The sequence below is a fragment of the Populus trichocarpa genome, chromosome 17 (assembly GCF_000002775.5).
Source record: "Populus trichocarpa isolate Nisqually-1 chromosome 17, P.trichocarpa_v4.1, whole genome shotgun sequence".
Classification (NCBI taxonomy): Eukaryota; Viridiplantae; Streptophyta; class Magnoliopsida; order Malpighiales; family Salicaceae; genus Populus; species Populus trichocarpa.
The window spans coordinates 11077709-11092331 of NC_037301.2; positions in this window are offsets into that span (position 1 = coordinate 11077709).

Genomic DNA, 14623 nt, shown 5'->3' on the forward strand with positions numbered 1-14623 from the left:
AAAAACCTAGCCAAAAAGAAAGAAGATCAGTCAACCGAATCTGAAAATAAAATATTATAAAAAAAAATACCACTCGCGATGCAGTCTTTCTGCAAGTAATCTTTCTCACCCTCTTTCACTATACGTTGGGCACCCAATATCAGCCATGGAAGATGGATCGGCATGGCTTATCATTAATACAGTATTTATGAATGTCATAATTCAACATGATAAGAACTTGTTGGAGGAAGAAGACAAGTGAGCGTGCGAGTGGACAAAGACAGGGAAAGTCATTTAATATACTATAACATTAATGTCTATTGTATAGATGGAAGAGCACAAATTAATAATAGTTTAGTTTTTGTTTGTTAGTTCCGAAAAGGGTTTGGTCTGATCCCTTCGCTCCTTCCAATCCGCAACAACACTTGTAAATAACAATCAAATTACTATCTTCATTTAAAAAAAAAAAAAAAACTTGATATTTCTTATTAAAATTTTAGAGTTAACACATGGGGTGGGAGAAAAGTGAAAAAAGAAATGTTTAAAGTAAAAAAGTCACTTCAAGTGTAAGAAAAAAAAATCATATTGGTGATGTTAAATTTTGAGTTGATGAAAAATCAGGAATACATATCGAAAGTTTGATAGAGTGTTTAATCTTGATTTGACTATTTGTCTCTTTCATTTCTCTTCCCTTCTTTTCTACCAGGTTGGGTCTTCATTGAACTCGAGTTAGATGAAATTTCGGACCAAACTAAAGAGCTATAAAAGAATGAGGTTCCAAATAAAAAAATTGAGTTATAAAAGAACCAGGAATCAAATAAAAAAAATCTAATGAGGGATCAAATTAATATTAAAAAATAATTAGTATATGCAACTCACGTGCTAGTATGTGAGGAAAATAATCATGTTTGGGCGGCGTATACGACCTCTTACAAGCTCTGATGATGGTTTTTCTTGGTGTTGCTGGAATTCACTCTGCAATTGCTCTCTCCCATGACGGCATGTGTCGGCAGCGTAGCCACAACTTGGCTTCGATTGCCTTTTTCTTTTTCTTTTTCTTTCCATTTTTCTCTTCTCATTAATTTTCTTGCATGTCAAAAAATAAAAATAAAAAACTATTATTATGATCCAGGTAGTATGTGAGAGAAGCCACAATGTTTCTTTTATAGGAATCAAGATTTAAAAAAAACTTTAATTTGATTTAATTTTAATTTTAATGAGTAAACTTGCTGACTTTTTTATGTAAGTTTTCAATTCAATCCCTAGATTATTGTCAACATATTATTTATGCTTTCAACTTGTTTTCATAACAAATCACATTACTATTTTGCTAATTATCCATTTACCTGTATATAATAATGAGCGTATCTTCTTATATATATATACATTAAAAAAAACAAAAAACAAAATCACTCCGACAAAAATACCTCTACAGCCATCAAAAGAAATTAGTTTTTCAAAACCTAATAAATCGAATTTAAAAAAAAAATCAGAAAGTGATCAAGAAACCCAAGATTATATAAACATTAACCGAAAAAAACCCTCAAAAATAATAAAAAATGAAAAATATTGAAAAAATAAACTAACTCCGAAACATCTGATTAAAAAACAATATCCATAAAGCCATATGAATAGAAATATTTTTATATGTGCAACAAAATTATTTCTGCAAGACGTGGATTTTTAAAAATCTCATTATATAGTTTTCAAATACTATCTTTTGGAACGTTTCCAATGTTCTATCTTTCCAAGTTTTTCATATTTTTTTTCAAATTTTCAATTTTCAAGGTTTTTCAAGTTTTCTTAAGATTTTGAAATTAATCTTTCATTTGTTATGGTATGAAATTAATTTTTCTTTGAATAGTATAGGGGAAATCTTGTGTATATAGCAAATATGGATATATTGAATGCATGGGATTGAAAATTTCTTTAAATTGAAAAAATATTTCAAATATATAAAAATAGACGGATACATAAATTATCCATATGAGTCTGAGAAGCATCTTTAATTTTATTAAGTATCATTATTGAGATAAGCAAAACAAACTTTGAAATTAATTAATTTTTTTTCTCTTTATTTAAGATGAAAAAATAAATTGTTATTTCTTATGCAAATAAAATGCAATTATATTTTTTAGTTGGTTTTGATAAGTACTTTAATTAGAAATTATTATTTTTTGTGCAAGTAATATACTATTTTTCATGGTGTTTGCTAATTGTTATACCGTACGAGTATTCAAATTAATTTGAACATGTTGATCAAGCCATGATTACTAGTTGACCAACATGAATGACCAACTTTCTTGTACTTTGCCATACATTAATGTAAGTACTTGTAATTAATTAATTAATTAATTATTTCAACCCCAAAATGTATATATTTAATTGCTCAATTTGATTTTATTTTTTATGTGTATCTTAGTTGTATTATTATGTTTTTGGTATATATGATTTTTCAAATAAAAAGCATTTTAAAAAGTGGGATAAACAACAATAAGATCTTGGTACATTCAAGAGATAAAAACTCACGTGCAAGATGCATGCACGTGTGAATGAACACAAATAATACACACATGGAGAGGGAGAATAATGTTAAGAGGTTGGAGAAGAAGAGAGGGTACCAAAATTAATGGTGGCAGACCAAAAAAGAAAAGACCATCGTGCTGTGCTATTAGAGCTTTTTTAATTTAATGCACATCATTTTTGTTAATTATAAATCAATCATATAGTTTGGGATGTGGTTAGATTGTGACATTCCCCTCCCTTGTATGTCCCCATGCTGTAGAATGGATCGATGACCTCACCTCATCCCTCCCTTTCACTCTTTCTAAACGTTGACAGACAGCAAGAACAAGATGCATCCTGTTCAAGTTTTAGATTTGAATCTTCTTCCTCTTCTTTTTTCTCTCAAGAACACAGGCCTACGTGAAGGAGAGGGGGCATTGCCCCCTCCTACTTAGTTAGATGTTCATTATTGTTGAAGATTTCTGCTTGATGACAGCGAGCATCCGTGCAGATTGCACCCGCTTTTTGGTGTTATCCTGCCAAAATGCTAGTTGTTCTTAGCTTCTTGCTCCATTCCAATCTTCCTTGTGTTCTCTCTACATAATTCATTTTATTTTCTGAGAGTAGACAACATTTTGTTATCATCAATGCCCTCCTATATGTCGGCAATATCTCTCCATTGATGGGATTGATAATTCTCTCCATTATTAATGGTTTTATTGGCAACAAATTATTGGCATTCAAAGGTGTTTATCATGCCATTTGTCATTATTTTATGGTGCCCATGTATGCTATAATTTCTACCATATATGTGGGGTATAATTCCCATGTACCATGAATAATTCGACCTTTTGATGCATCAAACAACATTCTTCCAGAATAAAGATTTTTACTTTTTTTTTTCTTCATTTATTCGAGGATGGTCGGTTTTACTGTTCAGCAAAATATAAGATAAGAAATCACGGATTGAAACCTTGTGCACGGATGTTGGGAAATGTTTGTTTTTATATTTTAAAAATGTTTTTAAAAAAAATTAAAATTTTTTACTTTAGATTATATTTTTTTTTAGATCGTTTTAATATGCTGATATCAAAAATAAATTTTAAAAAATAAAAAATATATTATTTTTATATATTTTTAAATAAAAAAACACTTTAAAAGATATTCGCTAATCTATTCAATCATCTTGAGAATCAACTAAATCTATTTTGGTTTTGCAAAGTGGATGCATCTTTTTGTTAACTTACCCTCGCATAGAGATGGAAAGCAGAACCCATCTTTTCAAGAAGAGGGATTGCAATTCTTTCATGGATTTTTAAACCATGAATAAAACATATCCTTTTGGTTTTTGTTATATTTCTTTTGGCACCTCTATCGACGTCCGATCCCAAATGCCTAACCCTCCATCACTTTCTTCAATTGAATCCTCCCTTCTCATGAAAAGGATGGTTGAACAGATTTGTCGCTTTTGAAAATTTGTAAAATGGGTTTTTGCAAGATTGTGTCAAATCCTTTTCCAAGGATCCTCCTATGGATCCACACTTTTCTTCAAGTCGCCATCCTATTCACCTTTAGTCCCACATCAAGACAAGCTCCATAGGCTTAAATAAAAAAGTCAAAAACCAAATGAAGAGAGTAGCAGACGAAGAAGATAAACAGAAGTTTACAAGACATGCATGCCATGTCTCCTTGCAAACCATTTAACATGCTGATTAGACTGGAGGTCATGTACACCTACTGTACGGAGCCGCCCGTAAGATACACGAGTGCCACCATTTGCGATGTAAATAGATGCAGAAACCCCACTTCTATTCATATACCAAGCGGCTTTGTGGGTGTCCTTTACGTGGTTTTGACAGATATTTCTCTTTTTTGTAGACATTACATTTGCTTTGTTCCTCCAGCGCGACTTGTGAGGAGGTCGGGTTTTTTCTTTTTCTTTTTTTTAACCTCATTGGGCAAACATGAATTGTAAAGTTTGATCCAAAAATTATACTTGAGGTTCTGTCATTTCAATTTTCTGATTGTTCAATATTTTTTATTCTAAAAATCCGATAACTAGTCATAATTGTTTAAATATAAACAAAATGGTTTTTAAAATTGTGAAGGTGATTGTTAATTAGTTGTATTTTTTTTAAAAAAAAAGTGCAAACAAATGTGTTTTTTAAATGTTTTTAAATTAAACTTGAAAACAAAAGAATAACACAAATGATATAAAAGAAGTATAAATATCTTATAATTTAATTTATTAGGATTAAAATGATGTACGTGTGTGTATGTGTTTGTCTATATATATATATTAAAAAAATATAACCTTGATAAATTAATACTCAATTATAAATTAATAATCTCAATTAAAGTATATATTGTATGTGTGTGGCTATAGTGTTCGAGTAAATTATGCAATATGATTAAGTATTTATTTTATTATTTATATTTATGTTTTATTTAATGTTATATTAATTGAGTATACAGTGAATATAATTCTAGTTTGTTGCAAAAAATAGATAAATTCATAATTTTTATTTAATAAAACTAATTGTATTCATGAACTTGTTTTATTTAAATAAATAGATAATAATAATAATAATAATTTATAATTCAATAAGTAGATAGTATCCATATAATCACAGTATATGATGATACATGCATTAACTTTAATGTTCTGAAAGAAAAAAAATACTTTGATAAATCAATAAATTAATAATTTATACATTAATTAATATAAAAAATTTGTCATTAAATAATATTTTGATTAATTAATAAGTTTTCAATGTCCCAAAGTATATGTTATATAAAATGTTCGCATTAATCGATACTAAGATATAAAAACATGTTGAAACCATGTATCGTTGAGGTACATAAAAGGTAGGTTGGAATAGTAAATTAAAGATTCATTCAGCCTGAGAAATTGGAATGGAGTGATCTTGCCACTGGCTACTTAATTTCTTAAACTTGTGACATATTTAAAATAAAACTAATTTATCCAAATAATAAAATCTTCATTTTCACGTACTAAATCATGGAAGGAATCCTACGAAAACCAACAAATAAACTCAATTTAGAAAGAAAATGCCAGGGATGGCATTTTTTAATTTTTTTGTTCAAACACTAATTGTGTTTTATTTTGACCAAACTTTTTAGGAGATTGATCGTAGCCTTTAATTATAGATTGTTTAGATAGAAAAATTGAAGTTTATACTCCAGATTATTATACTTTTGCTAGAGATTTGTTTAACAAGAAAAGACAGAAGCATATCCTTGAGTGCACTTATGCTGCACTTAGTTATCGTTTAGTTACTGTCTTAAAATAGAAAGAATAAAAACAATGAAAATAAAAATGTGTTTTCTTAAAGAGAAAAAGATAAATATATAAAAATAAATATATTTTTAAAATAATTTTAGAGTGAATTTAATATCTTTCAAAACAACAAGTACAAAAATGATATCTCTCTAGAGATAATATTTATTATTTTTTATTCTAAAATATACTTGTAAAAAATTCTTAATTTCAAAATTATAAATCTAAGACATTTAAGGATAAAAATAATTATTATCATAGTTTTAATACTCAACTTAGTAGGGGTGAAACTCGGGTCACTGGTCGAGGACTGAATCACTAGTCAAGGCTCAGGTCACGAGTTAGTTGACCCGAGTCAGCGTAAAAATAAAAATGATTATTATCATAGTTTTAAAACTCGATTTAGGGGTCAACTCAGGGTAAGTTTCGGGCCACGGCTGGGGTTGACCGTTGACCTGAGTCAACACAAAAACAAAAGTGGTTAGTATCATAGTTTTAAATTAAGACCTGAGTCATGTATCAAGAGAGTCAATCTGAGTTGACCCGAGTTAACATAAGAATAAAAGTAATTATTATCATAGTTTTAAAACTCGATTCAGCAAGTCAACCTGGGCAAGACCCAGGTTACGGATCTGTAGGGTCAGCTCGGGTTGACTCGAGTCAATGTAAGGATAAAAATTATTATTATTATAGTTTTAAAACTCGATTTGATGATCAAACAAGGCAAGGTTTGGGTCACGGGTCGAGAGGGTCAACATGGGTTGATCCAAGTCAGTTTATGGATAAAAGTGGTTATTATTATTATGGTTTTAAAACCTGACTCAGGAGTCTACATGAGACAATGTTCAAGTCATGAGTCGGGAGAGTCAACTCGGTTGACCCAAAAAAATTAAAAATAATCCAAGCAATCTTGTTTTGACCAAAATCATTTTTCAAAAAGTCAATGTATTTTTTAATCGTGTTTTATCCCGGGTTGACTTGATTTTTTGATCGGGTCAGGTCGAGTCAATCCTTCCTCTATATTTTTTTATACTCGGACTAGTCTAGGCCCCAGGTCGGCTCAGTTTCAGGTCAATCCTAGTTTTATTACAAGGTTATTATAATATTATTAATTTCAACACTCAATATAAATTAAAGTGAAAAAAAATCTATTTTCTTTTAAAAATTTATAATTTTGACAATAATTCATATTAAGGGTAAAATAAATTTTTTTATATTTTATTTTGTCTTTTCCACCTTAACTAATCATGATACAAAGAGAGTCACTTTGTTTTATACACCATTACCAAATATGTTTTTGTCCCTGTCTTGTTTTCTCTATCTTCATTGTTTTTATTCCTTTTATCCCGAGATAGTAACCAAATAATATCTTAAAGATGCATAGTTTCTTTTGATGTGAGTTTATCCATCCAATAAAAAAATATTGAAAACCATTAAAATATGAAAATAGTTATTAACAACATAATGCTTTCTAATCCGTATTTAAGTGGTAAATAATTTATCAAGAAAATCAAATATTCTTCTGTAAAAGAACCCTAGATATTCATTAGTTTAGCAAGTGTGAAATAAATATACCAAATTTAATTAGTTTAGCAAGAGTGAAATAAATATATCAAATTCCATTTTACAATGTTGTTTCCACTTGACACTATTGAGCGGCTTGAACTGTAGCACAACAGTTCATACAGGAAAAGTTAACGTGTTTAAATTTCTTCGAAAAGTGATCTTGGTAATAAAGGACACTGATAGGTTATCTTTGACTATTTCTACAATAATGGATTTGACAAATATTGTTCCTTTATTTTATTTTTATTGAAAAGGTTTGGGATATATATATATATATAAAGATTCTATCCTTACTCTTTTAATTTTATTTTTTGATTTGGAAATTTCTTTTTTATAATTAATATTTTTTCAATTTCATCATTCAATATTTGATTTGTTAGGGATTAAATTTTACTATTTTTCTATATATGATGCTTTCATTTTAATGATCTAAGTTACTGATTTGAAAAGTTAACGTGAGTTTTTCTTTTTTATTTTTATTTCCGACTTTATCGTTCGACATTTGTTCTTTTAAAAAAATAATCTGGCTTTGTGGTTTTCTTTAATTTTTTTTAACAAGTTATCTCAATCTCATGACTTGAACCACGAGTTTAGCGTGTTAATCCTGGTTAACTTGTTTTTTATTACCTAGATTATATCTTTATCAAGTTATCTAAGGCTAATTTGTTTTATTTAATTTTATCATTCCAAATGTTTTTTTTCAAGTTATCATGATTGTTTTTATTTTAAAAAAAAATTTAGTTCCTTTACTATTATTGTTTATTTTTTATTATTTAATTAAAATAAAATCAATATATTTAACTTAATCAAGGCTATAACCCAAATCATAAATCTTTGTTTTTTTTTTTTAACATTTTTGCGGCACTAAACATCAATTTTACAAAAAGAAAAGAAAAAAGAAGAAGAGAATATTACAGCCCGCGGTGAATAGCGTGCCCAGATCCAGTATAAATTAAATGAAGAGAAGAAGACCATTAGGGGGGGTGGTTGTTAAGAGCACCTCATTAATTGATTCTTCTAATCTAACTGGCAGGAGGACCATCTGTCTATCCACCCTACTATTAGTAGCAACATTAAATACCAAAGGACCATCTTACCACACAAACCAATGTACTTTTTTACCTAAGCTTTGATATTTTTTTGATAGATGATTAATGGTTCCCATAAAAGAAGAAGATGATTCATAGTTCCCATTAAAGCTTTTCACAACTCTTTCTTTCCGCGTACAGGAGCAATCAATGAACAACTTCCCCCGTCTTTCCTATTAATGTATCTTGGACCATTTATTTAACTTGCCTCCAAACCTTCAGAGAGTGTGTGTGTGTGTGTGTGTGTGTGTGTGAGAGAGAGAGAGAGTATTTTTGATGTTTTGTGAAAAATAACGTGGTAATTCATTGACAGGTAAGTCTGACGAGCTGCCAGCTTAATATATTTGATATCAGCTATATGTTTAGTTTAAATAAACGTTGATTTAGTGATTTGTCAGACTCAACATCCTTGATTCAACCACGTGTTGAGCCCAAATAAATGTGGGTCTGGTGAGCTATCAAACTCAACATATTTAATTTCGGCTACGTGCTGAGCCCAAATAAACATGAGTCTAGCAAGTTGTCAGTCTAACACCATAGGTTTTAGTCACTTGCTGAATCCAAACGAGCATGGTCTGACGAGTTGCCAGACCTATTTCTCCTAGGCTTGGTTACGGGCCAAGCCTACGTGGTCTGGAGGTCGTTACAGACTCATGTTAGGTTATAAGACTTTGTTTATTTATTCTCAAGACTTTTAACATAAACAATTCATGTAAGGAATAATCGTCGTCCTGCATTTATAGGTGTACAATAGGTCTTCCAAAAGCTACTAAATTTAATCTCATTACTGATATGTGAAGGATATTTGTCTCCCATTGATAAAATATAAGAGATTTTTATCTCTCATTAATGTCATCAAGAGAAAATGATTCCCCAGCACCTCCACTCATCAAAACAACAACGTTCATGGATTATAAATACTCTATGAACCACCAAAATAAAGGGTTCACATTTTATTTTTTTCAAGCATTCATACTTTAATTCTCAGAGTATTTTTCATACTAAAACAAGAACAAAAACTTTTGTTCTTAGAATTTAAAGCCTTTTCTTTTATTTATTACAATCTCTTATTTAAAGTTACGTATTTTATCATCATCGAAAGGTTTTTAAACCCACCAAAAGATATTGTTTTGCAGGTGTTAGGATTTTTACCACCAATCATGCATTTTCTAAGCTCTGGAGACGGGAATATTAACCTGAACGCGTGATTAATCATTATGAAAACACTAAATAACCTTATTTCTTAGCATTTCAGATTTTGGAACATCATTATATATACACACACAACACATTAGTCATATAACCTACGCTACATTACAAATAGAATTCCAAGTTAATTTTAAATGTAAAATAAAAGAGCTTAAATTATAAATGTGTTTTCAGATTTAATAAAAAAATTTAATAAAAAACAAAGAAGATATTGTTTATAGTTAATAAAATAAAATAAGAAAAATGAATTGATAAAAAAAGAATTATTAACATTATTAATTATGAAAATAGAAAATTAATCTTCTAAGTAAAAACAAAAAACAGATGAACATGCAAATATTTTACACTGACTATTCTTTTTATTTTGTATATTTTTATTTTTATTTTATCTTAGAGGTTAATTCTTGTTAATAATAACATACAATTTTTGTGTTCATAAATGCATCTTGCAAATACAATTAATTTATATAAAAGAAAAAAGAAAACAATTACAAACAAATTATATTAATAACTTTGAAGCAATATAAAATTAAAGGAAAAAACTAAAAAGATTAATAACTATTTAGAAATTAAACTAAATAGTTTAGAAAAATAAGAGAGATGATATTAATTAATATTTAAAAGTAAAAAATAATCAAAACATAAAAACGAGGTAAAACACTTCTAGCCCTAGCCAACTATATAAAAAAAAAATTAAGGCCTACTTTCTTAGTAAGTTTTTGTTTCCCATTAATTTCTTCTATTTACATATTAACTATACCCTCTCTAAACAAAATTTATAAGCAGGTGACATGTCATCTATTGTTGCAGAGGACTTATTGTCCATAAGACAACTTCTCAATCATGTTCTATGATTGAAAATTCAAGGTCCTATTTTTAGACCTCAAAAACTTTTTTTTCTATTTATTTTCACATGAAAATACCTTAAAATACCCTAAGAACCTCAACAAATCTATTTCTAACCCTAAAAGCCCTTTAACCATTTTAAAAGATGAAAATCAAACAAGCTAACAAAACTTCACATACCTTTTTTTTTTTCTAGCATAGATAAAAGACAATACCACCTTGATATAACTCTCTTCAAAATGATGATCCTATTGACACCAAGATTAACTTTTTCAGTGGTCAAATGTAGTCATTTGAGCACTTTCTCTCCCTTAAATGTTGTTCCAACAACTTTTTCTCTTCTCAATATTTAAGGACTAAAACAGGAAAAAAAAATAGAGTTCAAGATCAAAATGTGCATCACTAAAATAACATGGACCAAATAATAGATAAAACTTCTGGAAGCAAATTTAAGTTTTTCTAGCCAAAATCTAAATTGAGTTTTTTTTATTATTATTAAATCTGGTCCTAACTATAACTTAAAAACCTATTTTGCAAAATCAATTTTTAACTCATTTTAGAATATCCCTAGACACTTCATACATGCAAGAGTATGCAAATTAAAAAAAAAAACCATGTGAAACAATGATAATATAGCTTGGAAGGTTAAAATTGCAAATAATAAATTTATGATAGCTATAAAGAAATTTTTTTTGCACTGTTTGTATGAACAATGTAAACTACAGTACACCTAAGTCTGGGTGCACAGTAAATTACACTATTACTTTCCCCATTTCTTTTAGTTTACACACTAGTTATGTGACCCGTGTTTCGACATAGGTTGGATAGATTTTTTTCAGGAAAAAAAATATGCAGTCTTTTTCAACACCTATTTCAGATAAAAAATTATAAGTGTAAAGCAAAAGGTTTATACATGTATCTAATTAAATAAATCGAAAACCATCTATGTCAATAAATGTAAAAAAAAAATTGTTAATGATAATTGAAGACTAAACTAGAAAATCAGGAAAAAATGTAGATCCAGATATTCAACCTCGCAACATCAGTCATTTACCTAGTTATGTTTAATGACTTGATTTATTAGAAAACAAATTATCTATTAAAATGATGATAGATATAGACATGCACGAAATCAATTAAAAAAATCAAAGGAAAAAAATATCATACAAGATTGCACACATTCATATAAAATGCTATCATTTTTATAAAACCAAGTAAAAACCAAATGATATCAAAGAATAAATTAACAAGTTGAAATATAGATGTGGATATAGATATGTGACCTCGAAACACAAGTTACAGACTCGCTTGTATTTAATAATATTATTTTTTAGAACCAATGTTTTCTTAAATAAAACAATAATTAAAAGAATGCATAGGAAAGTGACTTAATAAAATAAAGAGAGAGGAAAAAAATAAGTAGGGCTACACAAACAAATTCTTCCTAAGATTAGAAAAACATTGAAAACATATTCATAAACTAAGTAAAAATTAACAATATCTTATGAAAAAATATCATAAAAATTTGTAAAAACTAGAAAAAAACAACCAATAAAAAAATTAAAAAAAACCCAAACATTGAAGGATGAGAATAGAAAAGAAAAGAAGACAAGAAAATCAATGGACCCAAAAAAATAGGCCAAGTCGCACATGCTTAACATAAGTGGCCTAGTGCGCCTAGGCTTAAAAAAAATATCGGCCTCGTCTACTATGCTGATTTATTTATTTTTATTATTTTTTAAGGGGCTAATAACCTGTCATTCACATCTAATTATTTTTAAAAAAAACAAGCGCGTCGTGTATTTTTTATTAGATTAGTAGGTGATGTATTTTGAAAGGTATTGTATCAAGTGGAATTAAGACTATTTCACCAAATCAAGTAAGCTAGTGAATAAAATAAAATTTAAAAACTATATAGAGTGTTAATTATATGTATTTAGAAATAAAATTATTTTTTATTATTTTACTTTGAAAATAACTTAATTAGTAAACAAAAAATAATAATTACGATTGTCTTTGCGAGTCGTTTTCTTTTTTCTTTTTCCTTTTTTAGTGATGAATATCACCATTTTACTACTTCTTCTTTTACATAAAAGACCAAGTGCTGATTTCTATTATTTTTTATTAAAAAATTAAAGTTTGAATAGTTTGTTTTGTTTTCTTATCCTAGGAGAAATATTTGATCAAGTTTTATCTTACTTCCCAAAATTTCATCAATTTAGCTTAATGAGACTAGATTGAGATAAACTTAAATATGAATACCAATTAAAACTTCATAAGAGTTTGAGGAATAAAAGCATTAATATTTCTCAAAAAAGTTTTGGGAATTATTGAGAATTAATTTTCGAAAAAAATATTAAATAAAAAAGATTCCAATAAACTTTAGCATTAAAATATTGAAAAACATATAAGAAATAAAACTAAGATTTGAAAAAAAAATCTATGTTTTTGAAAAAACATTAAAAGAAACTCAATGTTTAAGTTATAAAAAAATTCAAAAATTCTCAAGCATTAAAATTTCTTGAAATTTTCAAGAAATAGTTTTTTGCTTTTTTAATAAATATTTTTAACTTTACTTTAAAATTTGTTATTTATTAACATTTTTATTTTTTTAATTTTATTTAAAATTTTCAAAAGAATTCTGGCTCAGAAATTATGAATTTTCTTATTGAACATATTTAGGTTTTTTTTCCCCTTAAAATTACTCAAAATTTTATTTTTTAAAATTATAATATTATTTTTTTATTCTAAATTTTTTTTTAGAGTTTTTACTATTTTGAAAAAAGTAACATTTTTAGTTCTGAACTTTCTCAAAATATTTATTTTTTCGTAGTGAAACTTTTTAATTGAGTTGAATTGATCAAAATTATCAAATGCTCGAAATTTTTTAACCAAATCTTTTTATTAAGCGCTCATAACTAATTAAATATGCAAGGTCCGTTTGTCCGCTCTCTTCATTAATGCAATGTTTTTTTTTGTTTTTTTTTATTTTTGTTAATCATATCGTTATTTTTAACTAACATATCAGTATGGATTCCTAATTAAATATGGTCCCTATGTCCAGTCTCTTTATTAATGCTATTTAATTATTATTTTCAAGGATTTTTAAAACAAACAGTTTTTAGGAGTTTTCAATCTGTAATAATTTATATGAAAATCAATTTAAAATCAACCATAATTTGAAGAATAAATTGAAAAGAAACGCAAAAAATAATTCAATTAAAAGGGAAAAAAAAGATGGATTTTTTTTTAAAAAAAAAAGGGTTCGACCCAGCTGATTAACCTTGAAAACTCTCGATCCAACTTCTTACCTTGCATGAGTTTAAGATTAACCTGCTAAAAGTTTTCCCGATGTGACTTAGTCAACTTGGAGGCTCCAAAAGCAACCCGAATGAATGACAAAAAGCATGGTAAGACTTTAAAAAAGTTTTCAAGATGATGTCTTTTTTAGTATTAAGACAGAGATATATTGAATCGACTTGGATTTTATGGCTTAACCTGCCAAACCCGCAATTCAGATCATGGACTCCGCTAAGTTAAAGAGTTTTTTTTTTTAACTATTATTTACTTAATGATATGATAACAAAAATAGATGCTCACAAAATTAAGAACTGACCAAATATTAGAATGTTTGTTTAAGATTGTAATAACCTCGGAGAAAATAAAACAAAAGAAATTATGAAGATCAATTCACAATCAATGTAATATTAAAAAATAAAATTGAAATAGAAAAGTTAAAAGGATTCAATAGCAATAAAAATGAATTGAACCAATTGGGGTTTATCCTAGTCCTTTTAGTTGAGTAAATAACTCGAGGTGTGTGAGAGTGTCCTAATCTTCTCAAACTAGGTTAAAGGAATTGAACCACGACTAAGATTGAGGAACCAAGTTTTCTACCTAAGAACCAAGATCTTGGGTATAAGTTTCTAACTTACAACAAGATTTGGGTCAATGAGGGTTTTCTTGGTACTAGGATTCGAGCTCTAGGATTTTAACCTAGAATATGATCATCGGTGTTAGAATGTCGTCCAAGATTAGGCTCGGTGCACTTTAAATCCAATCTCAGCCATAATCTAGGGCACCCAAGGTTAAAGTCAATAATGAGTTTAAGAAACTTGGGATTTGACAA